The 22,597-nt window shown below is 28.8% G+C and overlaps 1 pseudogene; it reads left to right on the top strand.

Annotated features, from left to right (window-relative positions):
- The first annotated feature begins 2,613 nt into the window (after positions 1-2,613).
- Positions 2,614-22,163, top strand: LOC110655969 (uncharacterized; annotated as a pseudogene).
- Positions 22,164-22,597: the final 434 nt, after the last annotated feature.

Below are 22,597 nucleotides of genomic sequence, written 5' to 3'. Positions count from 1 at the left end.
AATGTAGTTATTTATTTATTTATTTACTTTGAGGTGTTAAATTTTATACAATAATTTACTGACGGAATTTCTTTTTTTTTTTTTTTTTGAACTACAGTCTGTCTCATTCTCTTTTGGTCACTATCTCTCGTTATTTTGTCCCTTGCTTTCAGTATCACACAGGTAAGTAATATTTTAATATGGCGTTTTAATTTGTAGATGCATGCATATCAATTTTTGAGGTGATAATTTTTTCTATTTGTAGAAATTTTGTAACATCTCTCATTGTTCTCTGGGTGCAAATTTTATGTTGTGCACTTGGAGAACTAATGGGAGATGCTGCTGGAATTTTTACAAATATATGACATGTCATTATCTGTCTGTTATTGGTAGAGATGATACAATTCTAATTGGGTTAGGGCCTTACCTTTCAACGCATGATTGGGGATATGATGTAATTCTGATATATGACATATCATTACTAATATTCACTTAATTATTACACAGCTATTAGGAAAATGGGATCAGATCGGAGATGGATGTATGCTAGGTTAAAAGATGGTCTATTGACCTCAGAATTCATAGAAGGTATTGAACAATTCATAACATTTGCTAAGCAACATCCAGAGTGGATGGATGGGGATAAACTGAAGTGTCCATGTAATCATCGAAAGTGTCAGAATCGTAATTATGCTGATGAGAATACAATTCGGTTACATTTGATGAAGCATGGATTTGTGCCATATTATTATAAATGGATTCTACATGGGAACCCCGCACAAGTAATATTGATAGTCAAAACATAAATGTTATGATAGCGAGTCTGCTCAAGAGGTTGATAATAGCACAAGCAATACCTATGAGCAAATGGTAATGGATGCAAGAGTCCCGATTTCTTTCAGATGTAATGGAGGAGCCTCCAAATCCATCACTCAAAAATTGTATGACATGTTGCAAGTCGTTAATCAAGAGGTGTGGCAGTTGTGAAAGCCATTCGCAGCTCTCGGTTGTTGCAAGGATGTTGAACATCAAGGCGTAACATCATTTGTCGAAAGGTGTTTTGATGACATTTGTCAACTTATGAAAGAGGTGTTACGGATGAAAATTTAATGACTGAAAACTTTTACGATCTGAAGAAGTTGGTTCAAGCATTGGGCCTACCTGTTGAGAAGATTCATTGTTGTACTAATGGATGTATGTTATATTGGGCTGAAGATAGTGAGTTAACGAATTGCAAATTTTGTGACCATCCACGGTTCAAACGACATAGTCGAGGCGCTTCTAATTTTCAAACCAATGTGCCACATAAGAAAATGTACTACTTTCCTCTCACACAGAGATTGCAAAGATTATATGCTTCGAATGCAACAGCAAAAGAAATGAGATGGCATGCTGAGCATGACCATGAAGATGGGGTAATGTGTCATTGTTCAGATGCAACTACATGGAAGCATTTTAATAAAACACATCCTTCATTTGCTGCTGAGGTTCGGAATGTAAGGCTAGGATCTGCACCGATGGGTTTCAACCATTCGGTCAGTCTGGACAACAATATTCATCTTGGCCAGTCATTGTCACTCCTTACAATTTGCCTCCTTGGTTATGTATGAAGGAAGAGTATATGTTCCTAACGGTACTAGTTCCTGGTCCGAGAAACCCAAAAGACAAATTGGATGTGTACTTACAGCCCCTTATTGCAGAGTTGAAACAGTTGTGGGAAGTTGGAGTTGAGACATATGATGCATCAAAGAAGAATAATTTTAATATGAGGGTTGCGTTATTATGGACAATAAGTGATTTCCCTGCATATTCAATGTTATCCGGTTGGAGCACAGCAGGCAAGACTGCTTGTCCATATTGTAGGGACGATTCAGATGCATTCACATTGACAAAGGGTGGTAAACAATCATGGTTTGACAATCACCGTAAATTCTTACCAGCTAACCATCCTTTCAGACGGAATAAAATTGCTTTTAGAAAGAACAAGACACAAAAAGTGCTCCCCCCATTCTATCTGGTGAGGAAATTTTAGAACAAATAGAACATCTAGGATTAATGTGTGTCACAGATATGGGTGCAGATGAGAATAACAGTTGCAAAGCAAAAAACACGGGTTGGAAGAGACGGAGCATTTTTTGGGATTTGCCATATTGGAGTACTAACATGCTTCGCCACAACTTGGATGTCATGCATATAGAGAAAAATGTATTTGAAAATATTTTTAATACTGTGATGAATGTTGAAGGGAAGACGAAGGACAATGCAAAATCAAGAGAAGATTTGAAAGAGTTTTGTCACCGACCTGAGTTAGAGAGGGATATGGCAACAGGAAAGTATCCTAAAGCATGTTACACATTAGACAAACAATCAAAAGCAGTGTTGTGTGAATGGCTTAAAAATCTTAGATTCCTAGATGGTTATGTGTCAAACATGGGTAGGTGTATAGACATGAGAAAACTAAAGTTGTTTGGGATGAAAAGCCATGATTGTCATGTCTTTATGCAAAGATTACTCCCAATAGCATTTAGGGAATTGCTTCCAAAAAATGTGTGGCAAGCATTGACCGAATTGAGCAATTTCTTTAGAGAGTTAACTTCAACAACACTTAGAGAAGAAGCCATGTTCTGACTCAATGAAGAGATTCCTATTATATTATGTAAACTAGAGCGTATATTCCCTCCAAGTTTCTTTGACTCCATGGAACATCTCCCAGTGCATTTGGCTTATGAAGCATGGATTGCTGGTCCTGTGCAATATCGGTGGATGTATCCATTTGAGAGGTAACTAGTTTAATGTATTGTTGTATACTATCATTACATGGAGAAATAAAAACTTTGTTGTGACTAAATAGTAAATGGTACAGGTACCTTAGGAAGTTAAAAAATAATGTGAAAAATAAAGCCAAAGTGGAAGGTTCCATATGCAATGCATACTTAGTTGAAGAAGCATCGTCATTCTGCGCTCATTATTTTGAACCCCATGTCAACACAAGGCATCGAAAGGTTCCACGCAATGATGATACAGTCGAACATATGGATGAACATCTAGGGAATCTATCAATTTTCACTCATTCCGGTAGGCCACTGGGAAAAGGAAAGGTTAGATATCTCACAGAACAAGAATTTCAAGCAGCACAAATGTACATCTTGTTGAATTGTATAGAAGTAAAACCGTACATTGAGTAAGTTTTTCTAATATTCAATTATTATAATTGTTGCAATGCCATTATTGATTCCAAACATTTAATTAACTATTTTCATTGTGTGCAGCATTTTTGTTAATGAGTTACACATGGCCAATCCAAATATCAATGATAAACAAGTTGATGAGAAACTAGAGCGTGAATTTGACAAGTGGTTCAATAAATATGTTCACAATCCCTCCAACAATATATCAAGCCAGTTTTTAAAGGATCTATCAAAGGGTCCATTAAGAAGTGTTATGTCCTACAATAGTTATGTAGTTAATGGTTATAAATTTCACACTAAAAGTCATGGTTCGCATAGGGCAACGATGAGCGATTGGGGTATGTATCAAGGGGACTAATTACGACTAATGAAAGTGACTACTATGGACAATTAATTGAAGTGCTACGATTGGAGTACCCTGGATTACCAATCAAAAGAACTGTATTGTTTAAATGTGATTGGTTTGATCCAACACCAAATGTGGGAACAAAGATTCATCCAAAATATAAACTTGTGGATATTAATCATAAAAGATCCTTCAATAGGTATGAACCATTTGTTCTTGCTATACAAGCTGCTCAGGTGAATTATTCCATATATCCAAGCTTAAAGCGAGACAAGGATGATTGGTGGGCCGTGTTCAAAAACAAAGCGAGATCTCTATTGATCTTCCTGAGCAAGTGAATGTGACAACCCCCCCTGCACGGGAAGAACCATTTCAAGAAGATGAAATGGAAGTCCCTTTGATTCAAATTGATGATGATGATGATCAACAACAATATTTGAATGATCAAAATGGTGTACTAGTTGAAATTAATGAAGAGGATGTTAAAGATGAAGAAGAGCTTGAGTTGGACTCAGAAAGCGATGAGGAATGCGATGATGTATATGATAGTGATACTAATTAGAATTAGGTATTTCTCTTAATGAATTTATATTTCTAAACTTGAAGTATAAATTCTAACTATTGGAAAATTTCATCTGTATTATGTATCATAAGTTGAATGAAGCTAACTTGTTAATACAATTATTTATGCAGGATGCGAGGCAACGGTCGCAGGGGAGGTTTGTTGGGTCATCATTCACGCAAGCGATTGTTATGCAGGATGAGTCCAATGATCAACTAGACCAATCTACACAGGGTCAGCCTCAGGTTCCTTCACGATCCACTGGGAGGTCGACACCAGATCCAGAGGGGTCTACTGCTTCAACACAGCATCGAGCTACACCTCCACCTCCACCTCCACCGCCACCACCTATTACCCCATCTTCTGAGCCTGCAATTGGATCAACCTCTGGTCATGAAGGTCATTCAGTTGGGGCAGCACCAATATCATCAATGGATGGTCTATCACTCACTACATTTGGAAGAAAGAAACGAATAAAGCTCATTAATGGCACGTAAGTATTAAAAATTAATTAACTTTATCTATGATTTGGTATTACATATCATTGGCAATTGAAGTACCATGTTTCTACATTTACATAAAATCAATATATTTGCTGTCTTTCTTTTGTACAGGTTACATCCATCTGAGGAATGTGCTAAGAAGATGAAGAATATCTTCAAGGAGAGGATGGACCCAGAGGGGCACTGTTGGAAAACTATCACGCCTGAAACAAAAGAGTTTTACTGGGATGAATTTCAGGTAATAAAATAAATATTTAAATATAATTATCTATCAGATAACTAATTTGCATAGTTTATGAAACCTCAAAAAAGAATGTTACAAACAAATATCATTTAAGTGATGAGAATTTGTGAATTAATGTAAAAGAACACAATTGAAGTATATTAATGCTTAAATGTTCTATGTACAGCTTGTGTGTTGAGGATGTTGAAAATATATATTGTTGTGAGTTGTTGTAGTTGGGGTGGATGTTATTTGTTGTTGAGAATATATGAAGTGTTTTTTACAGGTGCAATTAATACCTAATAACTAGGCTGGATTGTCCAAAATTAAGGGGAAATGCTGTCAATTTTTTTCTAAAATATTATCATACTAATACAACTGTCTTAATTTTTATTTGTTTTATAACAGAAATACTTTGATTGGCAAGAGGTGACTCCACTGGTAAAGGAAGCTTGGAGGCGTAAGGCTGCAGAGCGCTACAAGGCGCTAATGTGCAATGTCAGGAAAGGAAAATCCAAGGTCATCGTGCCTAATAGTACAATGCAAAAATGGAAGGAGGCATGGAGTAGCCCAGAGTTTAAAGCCAAGAGCCATCAGTTCACTGCTAACCGCTGTAGTGAGATAGGGGGAGTTGGGGCAGGCATCTCTAGACACACAGGGGGTTCAGTTTCACATGCTACTCACGCAGATAGAATGGTAATGATTTCATATTTACTGGTTTTGTTATTGTCTGTCTACATATTAGTAGCAAATAATCGAACATTATTATAAACATCACTAAAATCATTATATCTTTTCAGGAAGCCAAGCTTGGCCGAAGACCTTTTCCTTATGAACTTTTCCATAAGACCCACACTAGGAAAGGCACCTCCGATATGGTTGATTCACGAGCGCAATCAATTAAGGTAAGTGAACAAGTATTTTATGTCTTTCAATTATACGAAAAAAATGAATAAGTGAGTTTGTTTATTCAATTGCCAAGAAAAATAAATTTAAAATATGTGTATTAACTTATGCAGGATGCATTTTTGGCGCTTAAGGAGCAGTCGTCTCAACCACAAGAGGGGTGCAATGACCCTCCTATTGTAGATGAGGTCGCACTATATTATCAAGTTGTGGGGGGGGAGAAGAAGAACAGGGTTTATGGCATTGGATCTCAAGCATCAATTTTTTACCCTAGCTCATCACATGGATCATCTTCTACTGCATCCTATTGCGCTCAGTCGGAGGCAATGGAGGAAGAGATTCAACAATTGCATCGATCGTTGCAACGCTCAAGGATAGTTTGGTTGCAATGGAGGAGAGAGACCGACAACGCGAGTTGATGCTAGAGGAGAGATATAGACAACGTGAGCAGACACTGGAGGAGCGCATGCAACAAATGATGCAAAACATGATGGCACAAATGATGCAGAGTAGTTCTGACCCCAACTCCAGATGCGACTCATCAGGATGATGGTAGAGAGGCTGATAGTGGTGATGAGTGATGATCTTGTTAATGACAAGTAGCTTGTTTTTTTTGTTATTATGATATTTTATTTTTCCATACAGTACATTATTGTCATAACCCTTCACTGTCATATTTATATATAATATTGACTGATATTTGATATTTGACAGCCTGATATTGTAAATATTATGATGTTGAGCATTTAAAATTAATATTATATTATATGCTTCAATACAGGAAATAATATATTAAATAAAAAAATAAAAATTTTCTACTAGTAATTTGAAACGGATTAAAAACGAATTTTTCCGTTTCTAATCCAATAACACAAGGATCGGTTTCAGAATTTAGAAACCGATTTGAAACGGAATTTCTGTTTCAAAAAAATTGAAACCAAAATATCCGTTTTTAAATTAAAACGGAATTTGAAACCGAATATATGTGGTTTCTAAATTTGAAACGGAATAGTGGTTTGAAAATAGCTTCAGAATTTGAAACGGACGCCATTTTCCGTTTCAAATTTATTTAGAAACTTGTGGATTTAAAACTGAATATTTCGGTTTCAAATCGGTTTCTAAATGTATTTAGAAACCGATTTTCACTGATTTGAAACCGAATATTCGGTTTCAAATCTCCTTTTTTCTTGTAGTGTTAAGTATTATTCTTAATCCGTGGTTGAAGCACCGAAAGGAGAAAACCTTGTGATAGATAATCAAGAAACTGAACTTAATTAACTTAGATCTAGAAATAGATTAAGGATTAAGAGGATTTACAGATTAATTAAGGAACTTAATGGGTCTTGATTAATTTTTACTCTACGAAAGTAGGATTAGATTGGTTAAGGCACTCTTTGTCCCACTCAAAAGAGTATTCAAAAGATTTAAGAATTAATCTCCTTGAAACCTGTAAATTCCGTAAGATTGGGTAACCAATTAAAAAATCTCAAAATAGTTTGAATATGAACTCCCAAACTCCGAAAACGCTCTTTTATCATTGTTAATTTCTAATCGAATTTAATTACTTGCCATTTTAAATCTTACCATATTTCAATTTGCTTACTTTAATCTAATGCAAATTTAGTTAAATCTTTACATTGTTGAATAGATTATTAATTTTACACATATAGATTTCACACTTCAACATCTATCAATTTATTGCTTTAATTTCAAAAATAGTTCAAATTAGTCAATTTTTATATAAAAAATTCAATAATTAACACAACTCCTCGTGAGAACGACATCTTTTCTATATTACTTGTACGACCCATGCACTTGCGGTTGAACTACATCAGGGTTTACTTTGATATGTGAGACTCAAAAAATGCTCTCATTAGGGTCATAGTTCAAGTCTTATCAGCAATCAATTTTAATAAGTAATTTGTAAACTCTACTATAATCTTTCATTGAGGTTGGTGATATGTTTAACTTGAGAAATTATGATATTTACATTATATAATAATTTATAAACCTGCAACAAATACAAAATAAAAAAATATGAAATCAAAATTATAATATCATTTATTTATAATTTTTGTCTGTTTTCTTAACATAAAGTAAAACATATAATTTTTTAAGAGCAAACAAATTATTATAATTATAATTTTTTTATCTCTTATATTATAAAATAAACACTTAATTGGCTACTAATTTGAACATATGAATAATCTATAGATTCGCCATATATCAAATTTTCATTATTTAGGGATGGATATAAATAATGTTAAGGTATGAAACTATAATTCCTTCAATACTCTAACGTTAAATTGAGGAGCCTTCCTTCACATAAACTTTACACTATCAAAAAAATTATTAATTATGACAAAATGTGATATTTACATTGTACAATAATTTACAAATCCCTTTAATAAATACAAAAGTTAAAAAATGTGAGATCAAAATTATAATATCATTTATTTATAATTTTGCGTTTTTTTTAACAGAGAGTAAAATATAAACTTTTTAAGAGAAAAGAAATTATTACAATTTAATTCATTTTTTTATTTCTTATATTATAAAGTAGACATATTATTGTCTACTTATTTGAACACATGGATGATTCACAGATTTGTCATATCTCATGTTTTCCTCCTTTAGAGATAAATATAAGTGATATTAGAGATATGAAAACTGTGGGTTACTGTGATAAATTAAAGTTGGCCTCATTTCATCAACGGTTGCTTCAGTCTGTGAGACTCAAACAATGCTCTCCTTAGGGTGAGAATTAAAGTCTTACTCCAATCCTTCTTAGTGAGTGATTTGTGAACTCTACTATAATTCCTGGAATTATTAGTTGGTGGTATGTCTTAACTCTATACTGATACCTCCTCACTTAAATTTTTGTTTACCAAAAGCAAATTATTAATATTGACGAATTATAATATTTACATTATATAACAATTTACGAGCCCATTCAAGAAATAAAAAATAAAATATGTGAAATGAAAATTAAAATATCATTTATTTATAATTTTCATCTATTTTCTTAACATAAACATAAAGTAAAAACATATAATTTTTTAAGAGAAAAATTATTAAAATTTTAATTATTTATCTCTTATATTATAAAATATACACGTAACTAGCTATTAATTTAAACATATAAGTAATCCATAGATTCGCCATATTTCAAATTTTCATCATTTAGAGATAGATATATGTGATGTTAGAAGTACGAAAACTATAATCCCTCTAGTGGTATATTCTAATCTTGAATTTGGGGAACCTTCCCTCGCATGAACTTTACACTATCACTAAAATGATTAATTATGACGGAATGTGATATTTACATTATACAATAGTTTAGAAAAGTAAAAAATATATATGTGAGATGAAAATTATAATATTATTTATTTATTATTTTGTATGTTTTTTTAACAGAAAGTAAAATATAAATTTTTTTAAGAGAAAAGAAATTATTAAAATTTAATTAAATTTAATTTATTTCTTATGTTACTACTTATTTGAACATATGGATGATCTGCAAATTTACCATAAGTCAAGTTTTTATTCTTTATAAATAAATATAAGCGATGTTAAAGTTATGAAAAATGTGGGTTGCTATAATAAATCAAAGTTGGCCTCAATTGGTCGAGGGTTCCTTTGTTCTGTAAAACTCAAATAATACTCCCATTAAGATTAGAATTCAAGTCTTATCAGCAATCCTTCTTAGTGGGTGATTTGTAAACTCTATTATAATTTGTCATTGAGGTTAATAGTATGCCCTAACCCTTCCCTAATAACCTCCCCTCACTTAAACTTTTGTTATTAAAAAAATATTAAATTTGATGGATTATTATGTTTACATTATATAATAATTTATAAATTCCTTCGACAAATACAAAAGTAAAAAAATGTGTGATGAAAGTTATAATATCATTTATTTATAATTTTTATTTTTTTAACAGAAACTAAATAATAAAATTTTTTAAGAGAAAAGAAACTATTAAAATTTAATTAAATTTTTTTTATTTCTTATTTTATAAATTAGACACATTACTAGATACTTATTTGAACACATGGAAAATCTATATATTTACCATATATCAAGTTTTCATCCTTTAGAGATAAATATAAGTGATGTTGGAGTATAAAAACTGTGAGTGTAATATGTTAAAGCTGACCTCCATTCATTAAGGGTTACTTCAGTTTGAAAGACTCAACCAATGATTCCATTAGGGTGAGAATTCAAGTTTTATCAACAATCCTTCTTAGTGGGTGATTTGTAAATACTACTATAATCCCTCATTAAGGTTAGTGGCATGTTTTAACTTTGCACTCATAGCCTCCCTTCACTTAAAATTTTGTTAAAAACAAAAATAAATTTGATGAATTATAATATCTACATTATATAATAATTTACCTATCTGCTCAATAATTACAAAATAAAAAATGTGAAATGAAAATTATGATATCATTTATTTATAACTTTTGTCTGTTTTCTTAATATAAAGTAAAAACATATAATTTATTAAGAGAAAAGAAATGATTATAACTTTTTTTTATCTCTTATATTATAAAATAGAAACTTAATTGGCTAATAATATATATGGGTGATCCATAGATTTGTCGTATATCAAATTTTTATCATTTAAAGATAAATATATGTGATGCTAATGTGACGCTTCTTACCCGTTTACTGTATAGCCGATTTAAAGATAAAGAAGTGCCACATTCAGTGTCGGAGCACCCTATCATATTTTATCACATTTATTGTAACAATTTAATATCATTTAAAAGTAGAAATCTATGTGTAGAATTTTTTTTTTTTTTTTGTATCTTATTTTTATGGAGACCCGGACAGAGCCTCCCCTGTTTTATTAGCATTTGGCTAGCTTCCACTAATCACCTGTTAACATGTCCATATTCATTTCACACATTTCCATATTATATTCTCTTTTATCATATCATTCACAACTATTTATGAGATATCAAAATGAAGTATCATCTATTGCATTAATATAGAAATTTATAGATAATAAATTACAAGTTTTCATTTCAATCTCAAGTTTAATTACAAGTTCAAAATGAAATACATCATAAACTAGTAATTACATCATGACTAAACATAATGAACCAAAATACTAGTCTGTACATGGGTCCTACCAAAATACAATAGACCGGTGAGGTGACTCTGGACAGTGGCAGATCTGGTCAGAGCTCTGTAAGTGCACTACTGGTGCTGCTGCTGCGGCTGCTAGGACTGATCTCCAATACCTACGCGATAGAAAACCAACGCGCTAAGTATAACGCTTAGTGGTGCATAATTTATAATAACAATAATTTAACAATTGAAATAATAATTGCAATTCATAATTTCTGGGTCTTTTACTTTTTTTTTATTACACTTTGAAAACAATTAAAATTATTGATATCTTTTTTGTTTACTTATTGTATATTCAGTATTAATTAATCATTATCAATGCCCAAGAAACCTATAACAAATTATAAAAGCTGAATGCACGAGAGTATACTGGTTAGACAACCATATGTCTATCCAGTATACGTCTGTCAGGGATGAGGCCAGTTGTCGGGCATGAGACCTGTTGTCAGGCTTGTAAAGCCAGAAATAGAGTAGGCATAATGGCCAGTAAGTAGGCATATAATATGTAGAATAATCATACCAGACATATATTGTCAATTCATAATTTTTTTGATAGGCAGTACTGCTAACTTTAGTCCCTAATTGGTATACTAATTTATCCAAACTAAATAAATAAGTCTAGATATACTATGGATAATTAAAATTTTTTAATTATTTTAATACTATTCACTGTCACTATTTTCTGGTACTATTCAGTGGTACCATAAATTTCATATTAATAGGATATTAGTCCTAATTTACATATTTATATCAATTTTAATATTTAATTAGTCTTATGAGTATTTCAATTACCATGTATAGCATTTTTCCCATGAACCTTTCTTTAGGTTCATTTTAACGTATTATTTTTATCTATGAATTTGGCTAGGTTAGGATGTCTATTGGGTCACACTTCCTTCATAACAATTGGTCCTCTATGTTTAAACTTGAATTTCAGTTTTTGAATCACTCAATTTGGGGCTATAGAACTCAAGTTATGGTCAAAATACCATAACTGGTCCCTTTTCCTCTAAGTTGTCCAGAATTGACAATTCCTAATCAATAAACTTGGACCAGTCATTTGATTATTTTATGGTCATTTTTAAACTTAGGTTCCTTCACAAGATATGTTCCTCTATGTCTTAGGGACTTTCAGGTACAATTTCATAAATTTTCAAGCTTGGTATAGTGAGTTATAGTCAATGTATTGACCTGAACTCTTAATCCTATAAAGGCAATAGTTAAACTTCAGGGCAGTATGTTTGACCCTCTTTTTAGGGTCTTTACACTTAGAATTTAACAAAGGTGTCTGAATCAATGTTGTAGCCACAAGTATCATATTTCCAGATCATATTGACACTTCTCAAATGGAATTTCCTAGTGGGAGTTATGGCCAAATGAACACACATGTATCAAATGGCATTCTGGGTTCAACTTAATATTTTCCAGATTTCAATTCCTAACTTTAGCTAATATTTTCCCTATGATGCAATGGGTTTTGGAGCTTGGTAAAAACATAAAAATTGTTGAGCTATGTCTTATAAAACGTTTGGCACTAGTTTCACTCAATTTGCAACTTAGGAGACCAAGTTATGGCCTTTTGCTAAAATTGGTCAAGCATACCAAAGGAACAGTATTTTGGTCAATTTATGGGTTGGCAGTTTTAGTGACCCAACTTGTGCTAACAATTTGACTTGGTTAAAGGCAAAACTGGGTCAAGTGGTCTTCATAAAAAGTGTAGTCCTATGTCTAAGCTTTCCATTGATGTAAATTTTAGGTCATTTAGACCAGTATAGAGAGAGTTATGACCAAATGAACACATACTGTTCATTTGGTCATTTTTTGAGTTTCAGTGTTTGGTCATCCGAGTTTGGGCAGAGAATTGATCATGATTTTGACAAAATTTAAGCAGGGTTCCTTCTTGAAAAATGAAGGTTTGGATGTCCCAAAAACACCTCCAATTGGCCTGATACCACTGTAGAAAATTCACACTCCCAATTTCAATCTCCTCCTTCTTCCAAACTTCAAATAAGCATATATGACACTTCTATAAGCATCAATCTCAACTCAATTAGGTCAAATTCATGTATTTACACAAGGTTCTCAATCATTTACACAAACCCTAGTTTTCAAAGTTTCAAATTTACACAAACCGTACACAATCAACTCCCAACATTTCAACTCATCACACATTCTCATGGAACCATTTTTTTCATTACTTAAAAGTAACAAACTTCAAGTTCCATAGCTGCCAAAAGTCAAGAGTTCTTTCTTTCAAATTTTCTTTTCAATTTCATGCAAATTTTCACTTGATTTAGCATGATATTCATGCTTAAAGAGGAGATTAAAAGTTTAAAGCACTAACCTTTTTGGGTGTTTTGCTAAACTTCAATTTTCTTTTTTTTTTTTTGGTATCTATAGCTTCCCTAGGGTGTGGGGAGTATTTTTTGTGAAGTGGGTTATGGGTTTTGGGTGGATTAAGCTTGAGAAATCAAGCTTGGAAGCTTGATAACAATGGAGGGAAATGGGAGCATGGGCAGCCGGCCATGTAGAGGGAGAGAGAGAGAAAGAGTGGAGAAGAAGGTGAGTTAGTGGGGATTTATCTCTTATGGCTATATATATATATATATATATGTGTGTGTGTGTGTGTGTGTGTACTTAAATTTAAATTTTTCATAAGCCTTTCTTTTCTTTTCTTTTCCTTTCTTTTCTTTTCTTTTCTCTTCTTATTTCCCTAATTTATTTCATAAATTTTAATTTATGTTAATTATTTTATTCTCTAAATTTTAATTTGACATTTAGGTCAAAATTCACCTCTGGGGGTGAAATGACCAAAATACCCTTCATGGTGCATATCATGTTATTTTTATTATTTTTGTACCAATTAATAAATTCTCTCAATTTTTCCTATATTTTTCTTTACATTTATTTCTTCAATTTATGCCTCCTCACTATAGTTTAGGTGTAGTTCCAGACATTTTGACTATTCGAACAGACATTAGTCGTCGAAACAGTAAAATGTACGGATTACCTATGGTGAGGGCGTTACAGTTAAAGTATGAAAACTATAATCTCTCTGATGATATGCTCTAACCCTCTTTGATGATATGTTCTAACCCTAAACTAGGGGAGCCTTGCCTCACATAAACTTTACACTATCAAGAAAATTATTAATTTTTGACGGGATGTGATATTTACATTATACAATAATTTTTAAATCCGTTTAGCAAATACAAAAGTAAAAAAATGTGAGGTCAAAATTAAAATATCATTTATTTATAATTTTTCATTTTTTAATGAAAAGAAGAATATAAAATTTTTTAAGAGAAAATAAATTATTAAAATTTAATTTAATTTTTTTTTATCTCTTATTTTATAAAATAGACACATTACTGTCTACTTATTTGAACACATGGATAATCTATAGATCTTCTATATGTCAAGTTTTCATCCTTTAGAGATAAATATAAGTGATGTTAGAGGTATAAAAGCCGGTAGTTATTGTAATAAATTAAAGCTGGCTTCAATTCATTGAGGGTTACTTTGATCTATAAGATTCAAACAATGCTTCATTAGGGTGTTAGTTAAGTCTTACCAACAATCTTTTTTGGTGGGTGATTTATAAACTCTACGATTTACTCATTAAAATTAGTGGTATGTCCTAACCCTGAATTGATAGTCACCACTCACTTAAACTTTTTGTTACAAAAAAATATTAAATTTGAGGGATTATGATATTTACATTGTTTAATAATTTACAAATATCTTTAACAAATATATAATAAAAAATGTGAAATGAAAATTATAATGTCATTTATTTATATTTTCTGTATGTTTTCTTAACATAAAGTAAAAACATATAACTTTTTAAGAGAAAATAAATTATTATAACTTTAGTTTTTTTTCATTTTATATTATAAACTAAAAACTTAATTGGCTACTAATTTGAACATATGGATAATATATAGATTCGTCATATGTCAAATTTTCATCACTTAGAAATAGATAGATATATATGTGATGTTAAAGTAAGAAAACTATAATCCCTCTGATGATATACTCTAACCTTAAACTGGGGGAGCCTTCCCTCACATAAACTTTATAGTATCAAAAAATTATTAATTATTATGGAATGTGATTTTTACATTGTACAATAATTTACAAATCCCTTCAACAAATACAAAAGTAAAAAAAAATGTGAGATGAAAATTATAATATTATTTATTTATAATTTTTGCATTTTTATAACAGAAAGTAAATTATAAAAATTTTGAAGAGAAAAAAAATTACTATAATATTTTTAAAAAAAAATTTTTATGCTATGAAATAGACACATCACTATCGACTTATTTGAACATGCAGATGATCCGTAGATTTGCCATATGTCAAGTTTTCATCCTTTAGAGATAAATATAAGTGACGTTAGAGATATGAAAGTAATGGATTGCTGCAATAAATTAAAGTTGACCTCATTTCATCAAAGGTTACTTTAGTTTGTAAGACTCAAATAATATTCTCATTAGGGTAAGAATTCAAGTCTAACTCATAGTTCTTCGTAGTGGGTAATTTTAAACTCCACTATAATATCTCATTCAGGTTGGTGGTTTGTTTTAACCCTAGACTGGTAATCACTCCACTTGAAACTTTTTGTTAAAAAAAATATTAAATTTGACAGATTATAATATTTACATTATATAATAATTTGAAAATCCCTTCAACAAATAAACAAAATAAAAAATGTTAAATGAAAGTTATAATATCATTTATTTATAATTTTTTCTGCTTTCTTAACATAAAGTAAAAACATATAATTTTTTCAAGAGAACATAAATTATTAAAATTTTAATTTCTTTTACCCCTTATATTATAAAAGATATACATAATTTTTTTTACCCCTTATATTATAAAATATACACTTAACTGGCTATTAATTCGAATATATGGATAATATATAGATTCGCTATATGTCAAAATTTCATCTTTTAGAGATAAATATATGTGATGTTAGAAGCATAAAAACTATTATCCCTCTAATGGTATATTCTAACCTTGAATTGGGTAAACTTCCCTAGCATAAACTTTACACTATCAATAAAATTATTAATTATGACGGAACGTAATATTTACATTATATAATAATTTAAAAATTCCTTCAACAAATAGAAAAGTAAAAATATGTGAGATGAAAATTATAATATCATTTATTTATAATTTTGTTTGGTTTTTTTAACAGAAAGTAAAAAATTAAAATTTTTAAAGAGAAAAGAAATTATTAATATTTATTTTTCTTATTTCTTATTTTATATAATTGACACATTATTGGCTAACTTGTTTAAACAGATGGATGATCTATCGATTTGTCATATGTCAAAGTTTTTCATCTTTAAAGATAAATATAAGTGATGTTAGAGGTATACATAAAAACTGTGGGGTGTTATAATAAATTAAAGTTGGCCTCAATTCATTCAGTCTATAAGACTTAAACAATGCATGCATTAGGGTGAGAATTCAAGTCTTGTTAACAATCCTTTTTAGTCGGTGATTTGTAAACTCTACTATGATCCCTCATTATGATCAGTGGTATGGCTTAACCCTGGACCGATAGCCTTCCCTCACTTAAACTTTTTGTTACAAAAAAGAAATTAAATTTGATGGATTATGACTACGTTACATAATAATTTACCCCCTTCAGCAAATACAAAATAAAAAAATGTGAAATGAAAATTATAATATCATTTTTTTATAATTTTTGTCTGTTTTTTTAACATAAAGTAAAACAAATATAAATTTTTTAAGAGTAAAGAAATTACTAAAATTTTAAATTTTTTTATCTCTTATATTTTAAAATATGCACTTAGTTAGTTATTACTTTGAACTTGTGATAATCTATACATTCGCCATATGTCAAACTTTCATCATTTAGAGATAGATAACCTTCTCTCACTTAAACTTTACACTATAAAAATTTATTTACTATAACGAAATGTAATATTTACATTATACAGTAATTTACAAATCTCTTCAACAAATATAAAAGCAAAAAAAAATTGTGAGATAAAATTATAATTTCAATCATTTATAATTTTGTATTTTTTTAACAACAAGTAAAATAAAATTTTTAAGAGAAAAGAAAATATTAAAATTATTTAAATTTTTTATTTCTTATGTTATAAAATTGACACATTGCTAGCTGCGTATTTGCACACATGGATGATCTATAGATTTGTCATGTGTCAAGTTTTCATCCTTTAAAGATAAATATAAATGATGTTAAAGATATAAAAACTGTGGGTTGTGGTAATAAATTAATGTTACTCTCAATTCATCGAGGGTTACTTAATTCAGTCTTTAAGACTCAAATAATACACTCACTAGGGTGAGAGTCCTAGTCTTTCTAATAGTCCCTTTTAATGGGTGATTTATAAATTTTACTAGAATCATTTATTAAGGTTGGTGGTACGTCCTAACCTATACTGATATCCTCTCCTCACTTAAAACTTTTTGTTAGAAAAAAAAAATGACAGATAAATGATATTTACATTGAATAATAATTTACAAATCCCTTCAACAATTGCAAAATAAAAAATGTGATATAAAAGTTATAATATCATTTATTTATAATTTTTGTTTGCTTTCTTAACATAAATTAAAAACATATAATTTTTAAGAGAAAAGAAATTATTAAATTTTTTTTTTATCTCTTATATTATAGAATAGACACTTAACTAGCTAAACTAGCTACTAATTTGAATATATGAATAATCTATAGATTGGCCACATATCAAATTTTTATTGTTTAGAAATAGATATGTGTGATATTAATGTATAAAAACTATATAATCTCTCTGGTGGTATACTCTAACTTTGAACTGTGGGAGACTTCCCTTACTTAAACTTTACACTATCAAAAAAATTATTAATTCTGACGAAATGTATATTTACATTATACAATAATTTACAAATCCTTTAAACAAATATAAAAGTAAAAAAATGTGAGATGAAAATAATAATATCATTTATTTGTAATTTTTGTCCATTCTCTTACCAGAAAGTAAAATCATATTTAAGAGAAAAGAAATTATTAAAATTTTAATTTTTTTAATCTTTTATGTTATAAAATAGACAATTAATTGGCTATTGATTTGAACATATGGATAATCTATAGATTCACCATACATATCAATTTTTAATCTTTTAGAGATATACATATGTGATATTAATGTATGAAAACTATAATCTCTTGAACTGTGGAGTTTCTCCTCACTTAAACTTCATACTATCAAAAAAATAATTATTATTTATAAGTGATTGTGATATTTAATTACATTATATAATAATTTACAAATCCCTTCAATAAATACAAAAGCAAAAAAGTAAGATGAAAATTATAATATTATTAATTTATAATTTTTGTCTATTCTCTTAATAGAAGGTAAATTTACATTTAAGAGAAAATAAATTATTAAAATTTTAATTTTTTTATTTCTTATATTATAAAATATAGGCTATTAGCTGGCTACTATTTTTACATATGGATAATTTATAGATTAGCCATATTTCAATTTTTCATCTTTTAGTGATAAATACATGTGATGTTAGAGGAATAAAGACGATAATTCCCCAATTTATTAGGTTGAAATATACCGTAATCTTGAATTGGGGAGCCTTCCTCACTTAAACTTTTTACTATAAAAAAATAATTAATTTTGACTGATTGTGATATTTACATTACACAATAATTTATAAATTCCTTCAACAAGTACAAAAGTAAAAAATGTGAGATGAAAATTACATTATCATTTATTTGTAATTTTTGTCTGTTCTCTTAACAAAAGTAAAAACACATTTAAGATTAAGATTTAATTTTTTTTTTATCTCTTATATTATAAATAAACAATTAACTGTCTACTAATTTAAACATATGCATAATCTATAGATTTGTCATATGCTACTTTTTCATCTTTGAGAGATAGCATATGTGATGTTATAGAGGTATGAAAACTATAATCCCTCAATGAGTCTGATGATATATGCCTAATCTTGAACTAGGTGAGCCTTCTTTCAATTAAGCTTTTAATATAAAATAATAATTATTAATTTTGATGGATTGTGATATTTACATTATATATAGTTTACAAATCACTTCAACAAATACAAAAATAAAAATATGAGATGAAAATTATAACATTATTTATTTGTAATTTTTGTTAATTCTCTTAATAGAAGTAAAAACACATTTAAGAGAACATAATTTAAAATTTTTATCTCGTATTATAAAGTAGACAATTGTCTGGCTACTAATTTAAACATATGGATAATCTATAGATTTACCATATGTAAAATTTTCATCTTTTAGAGATACATATATAAGATGTTAGAGTTACGATACTATAATCTTTTAATAAAGTTTGCGGTATATTCTAACCCTGAATTGATGGAATCTCCTCTCACTTAAACTTTTTACTATATATAAAAAAAATAATTATCAATTTTGACATATTGTGATATTTGCATTATATAATTTTATAAATCTCTTCAACAAATACAAAAGTAAAAAATGTGTTATGAAAATTGTAATATCATTTATTTATAATTTTTCATATGTCAAATTTTTATTATTTGAAGATAAATATAAGTGATGTGTTAACGTGTGAAAACTGTGGATGATAAATTAAAAGCTGACTTCAATTTATTGAGAGGAGATATTACCAAACAAACTTATGTATTCGTCCAAATCTATTCGCATTTTGTTCACATTATGGATGCTTATTTTTATCATCATCACCGTGCAAATTACAATGATTAATTAATTAACGCTAATATTTACTTTACTATTTTATAATAAATTGAATTTTAACACAAATATAATTTTCTTTTACCTCACAAGTCATCCTTTTAAAGGTTAAAAAGTGTATGTTAATTAGTTCCATAGTCTAATTTATAATAGCAATAAATTTTATTATTATTATTATTATTATTATTATTATTATTATTATTATTATTATTTTGTGAAATAGTAGTAATTATTAAAATTAATAAATTAAATATATACAGATAATTTCATCAAAAGACTCACCTTTAGGTTCTCTTCTTTCTCCATACATATTATTCCAGCTAGCTCTTAATGATTTAGATGGAGAATATATAACTTTGAACTTGGTTGTACAACGGGGATGGTTATAATTTGTTTTGAAAATAATATGATTTTGAATTTTCTAAAGCTCTGATTATTGATGAGTATATGCAATTGTTTTCATAACTTAAAAAAAAAAATCAATCTCAAAAAATGATTTCCTTATATATATATATATATATATATATATATATATATATATATATATATATATATATATATAATTAAGAATAAAAAATACAAACTATGGTTTATTTTCAATTATTAGGGATGAAATGGAGTAGGAGCAAAATAATTAATTAGATAATTTTTATTTTATATAGATATATGTTGCACCTCGCCTCTGATAAGTGAGCTATGGTAGGTTTCTGATTATTAAAAATGAGATAGAAAAAAGTGAAATTAATCTATTTTATTTGATTTCTGATTATACATATCTATTGTGCATAAAAAGTCAACATTACAAATAACAGTTTATTACAAATTTTTTATTTTATTACAAAAAATATATTTTTAATTAAAACAAAAAAGTAAATTTACAGAACTAGAAAAGGTAATTAATTAATTAATTAACATTATGAGGTGTGAGTACAAAGCATCGTACATATTTTTTAATCAAAACACATGAAAGTAAAAACACTTTTAATCGATAAAAAAATAGAAAAAAAAGGTCACTTGATTTGACCTAATACAAAATGTCAAAAAATACTCAAAATTACTATATTAAGGCTTTCACGGACTAGCATTTAGGTAAAAAAAAAAAAAATTGGTGAGAAATATTTTTCTAATCGAATAGAAAATAAAATTATTTTTAAGAAAAATTATTATAATTTTTTAAAGAGAAATTATATTTTAATTTTTAAATTTTAAAAATTTTATTAAAATGTAAAAATACTTATATATATATATATGATATAAAAATATTACATTAATTCAAGGATACTATCAAATAATTGAAAATATTTTTATGAAAAATTATTTTAAAAATATTTTCTATGAAAAATATTTTTTTTATATAAATTAATTTATACAAAATAAATGGAGTCTAATATTATAAACAATTAATTTACGGTGTATCCAAGATTGATGAATATATATATATATATATATATATATATATATATATATATATATATATATATGAAAATAATTTAACTTTCAATTAAGAGACGAAATATATGGAACAGCACAGAGAGGATTTGAAATCAATCTTTTTTTTTTTTTAAGTTTATCAGTGTAGCACAAAGAGAATTTGAATAATAAATGTGCTACTATAATAAATTATTAACTTGTCTCATTTATCATATTTCAAAAGAAAAACATTTATGTTATTTACAGATTTTCATTCAAAATTCATCTTCTGGTCCAGATTCTTTCTAATCATTTTACTTTGATCTAAAATGAAAAAGAAAAAGAAAAAGAAAAAGAAAAAACTCCAAAAAGATTGACTTTGACGTAGACCCACCAAACATGAACTTTGGCCCTACTAGGTGATTTTACAGTGAAATGAATTGTGATTCATGTGAGCAGATTACATGGAATGATAAGTTACTATAAAATTAATATATATTAATATATAAGTATTTATAACTATTAAAATCACTTAAAAAAAATTGTATGCACAAGACCAGTACGTGCCAATAGCCAATGTGATTCGCATCATGCATTGCATTCTTCCAGCTCATGCTGAAATCTCTGGTGATGCTAAGGAAACCATCCAAGAATGCATCTCTGAGTACATTAAGCTTCGTCACTGGAGAGGCCACTGATCGTTGCCAGCACAAGCAGCGCAAGACTATCACTGTTGAGGACGTTCTGGGCTAGAGGAAAGCTGGGTTTTGATGACTATGTTGAGCCTCTCACTCTGTTCCTCAACCGCTATATATATATTGTGAGACGGAGAATGAGCGTAGCTTTATACGCAATACCGTCCTTAGGTGCAGTAACGTTGGAGTTGTGGATTATGGAAATATTGAGATGCTTTCTTCTGTTCCAAGTTTCCCCATGGGGCCTCCTCCACCAGGGATTTTTCATGTGCAAGTATGGGTGGATACTACAGGGATGTGTCTGATTCAGATGTAGCCTTGGCGGTGGCTCTTCTGATTCAAACCCCACTCAAATTTGATTCATTTGCTCAGTTTGACAGCATTCATTATAGCTGGCTAAACAAGAAAGTGATAGGTCTAAAAGAAATAAATTAATTAATTAAAAAATTATTAAAATTTAATTTATCTTTTTTCATTTCTTTTGTTATAAATAGACACAATAATGATTATTTATTTTAACACATGGTTAATCTATAGATAGATTCAAGTTTTCATTATTTAGAGATAAATATAAATGATGATAGAGATATAAAAACTGTGGACGACTATAATAAATTAAAATTGGCCTTAACAAACAAACTTATGCACTTACTCAAATCTTTCCGCATTGTGTTCATAATGATTGCTTATTGCTATGGTATATAAATGTGATCACCATGCAAATTACCATGTTTGATATATGTGATATTAATGTATATCTTGAATTGGGGAAGTTTCTCCCCGCTTAAACTTTACGCTATCAAAAAAATAATTATTATTTATGATTGATTGTGATATTTAATTTTATTATATAATAATTTGCAAATCCC

The sequence above is a fragment of the Hevea brasiliensis genome, chromosome 4, assembly GCF_030052815.1.
Source record: "Hevea brasiliensis isolate MT/VB/25A 57/8 chromosome 4, ASM3005281v1, whole genome shotgun sequence".
In the NCBI taxonomy this organism is placed as follows: domain Eukaryota; kingdom Viridiplantae; phylum Streptophyta; class Magnoliopsida; order Malpighiales; family Euphorbiaceae; genus Hevea; species Hevea brasiliensis.
This window is presented reverse-complemented; position numbering and strand designations above follow the sequence as displayed.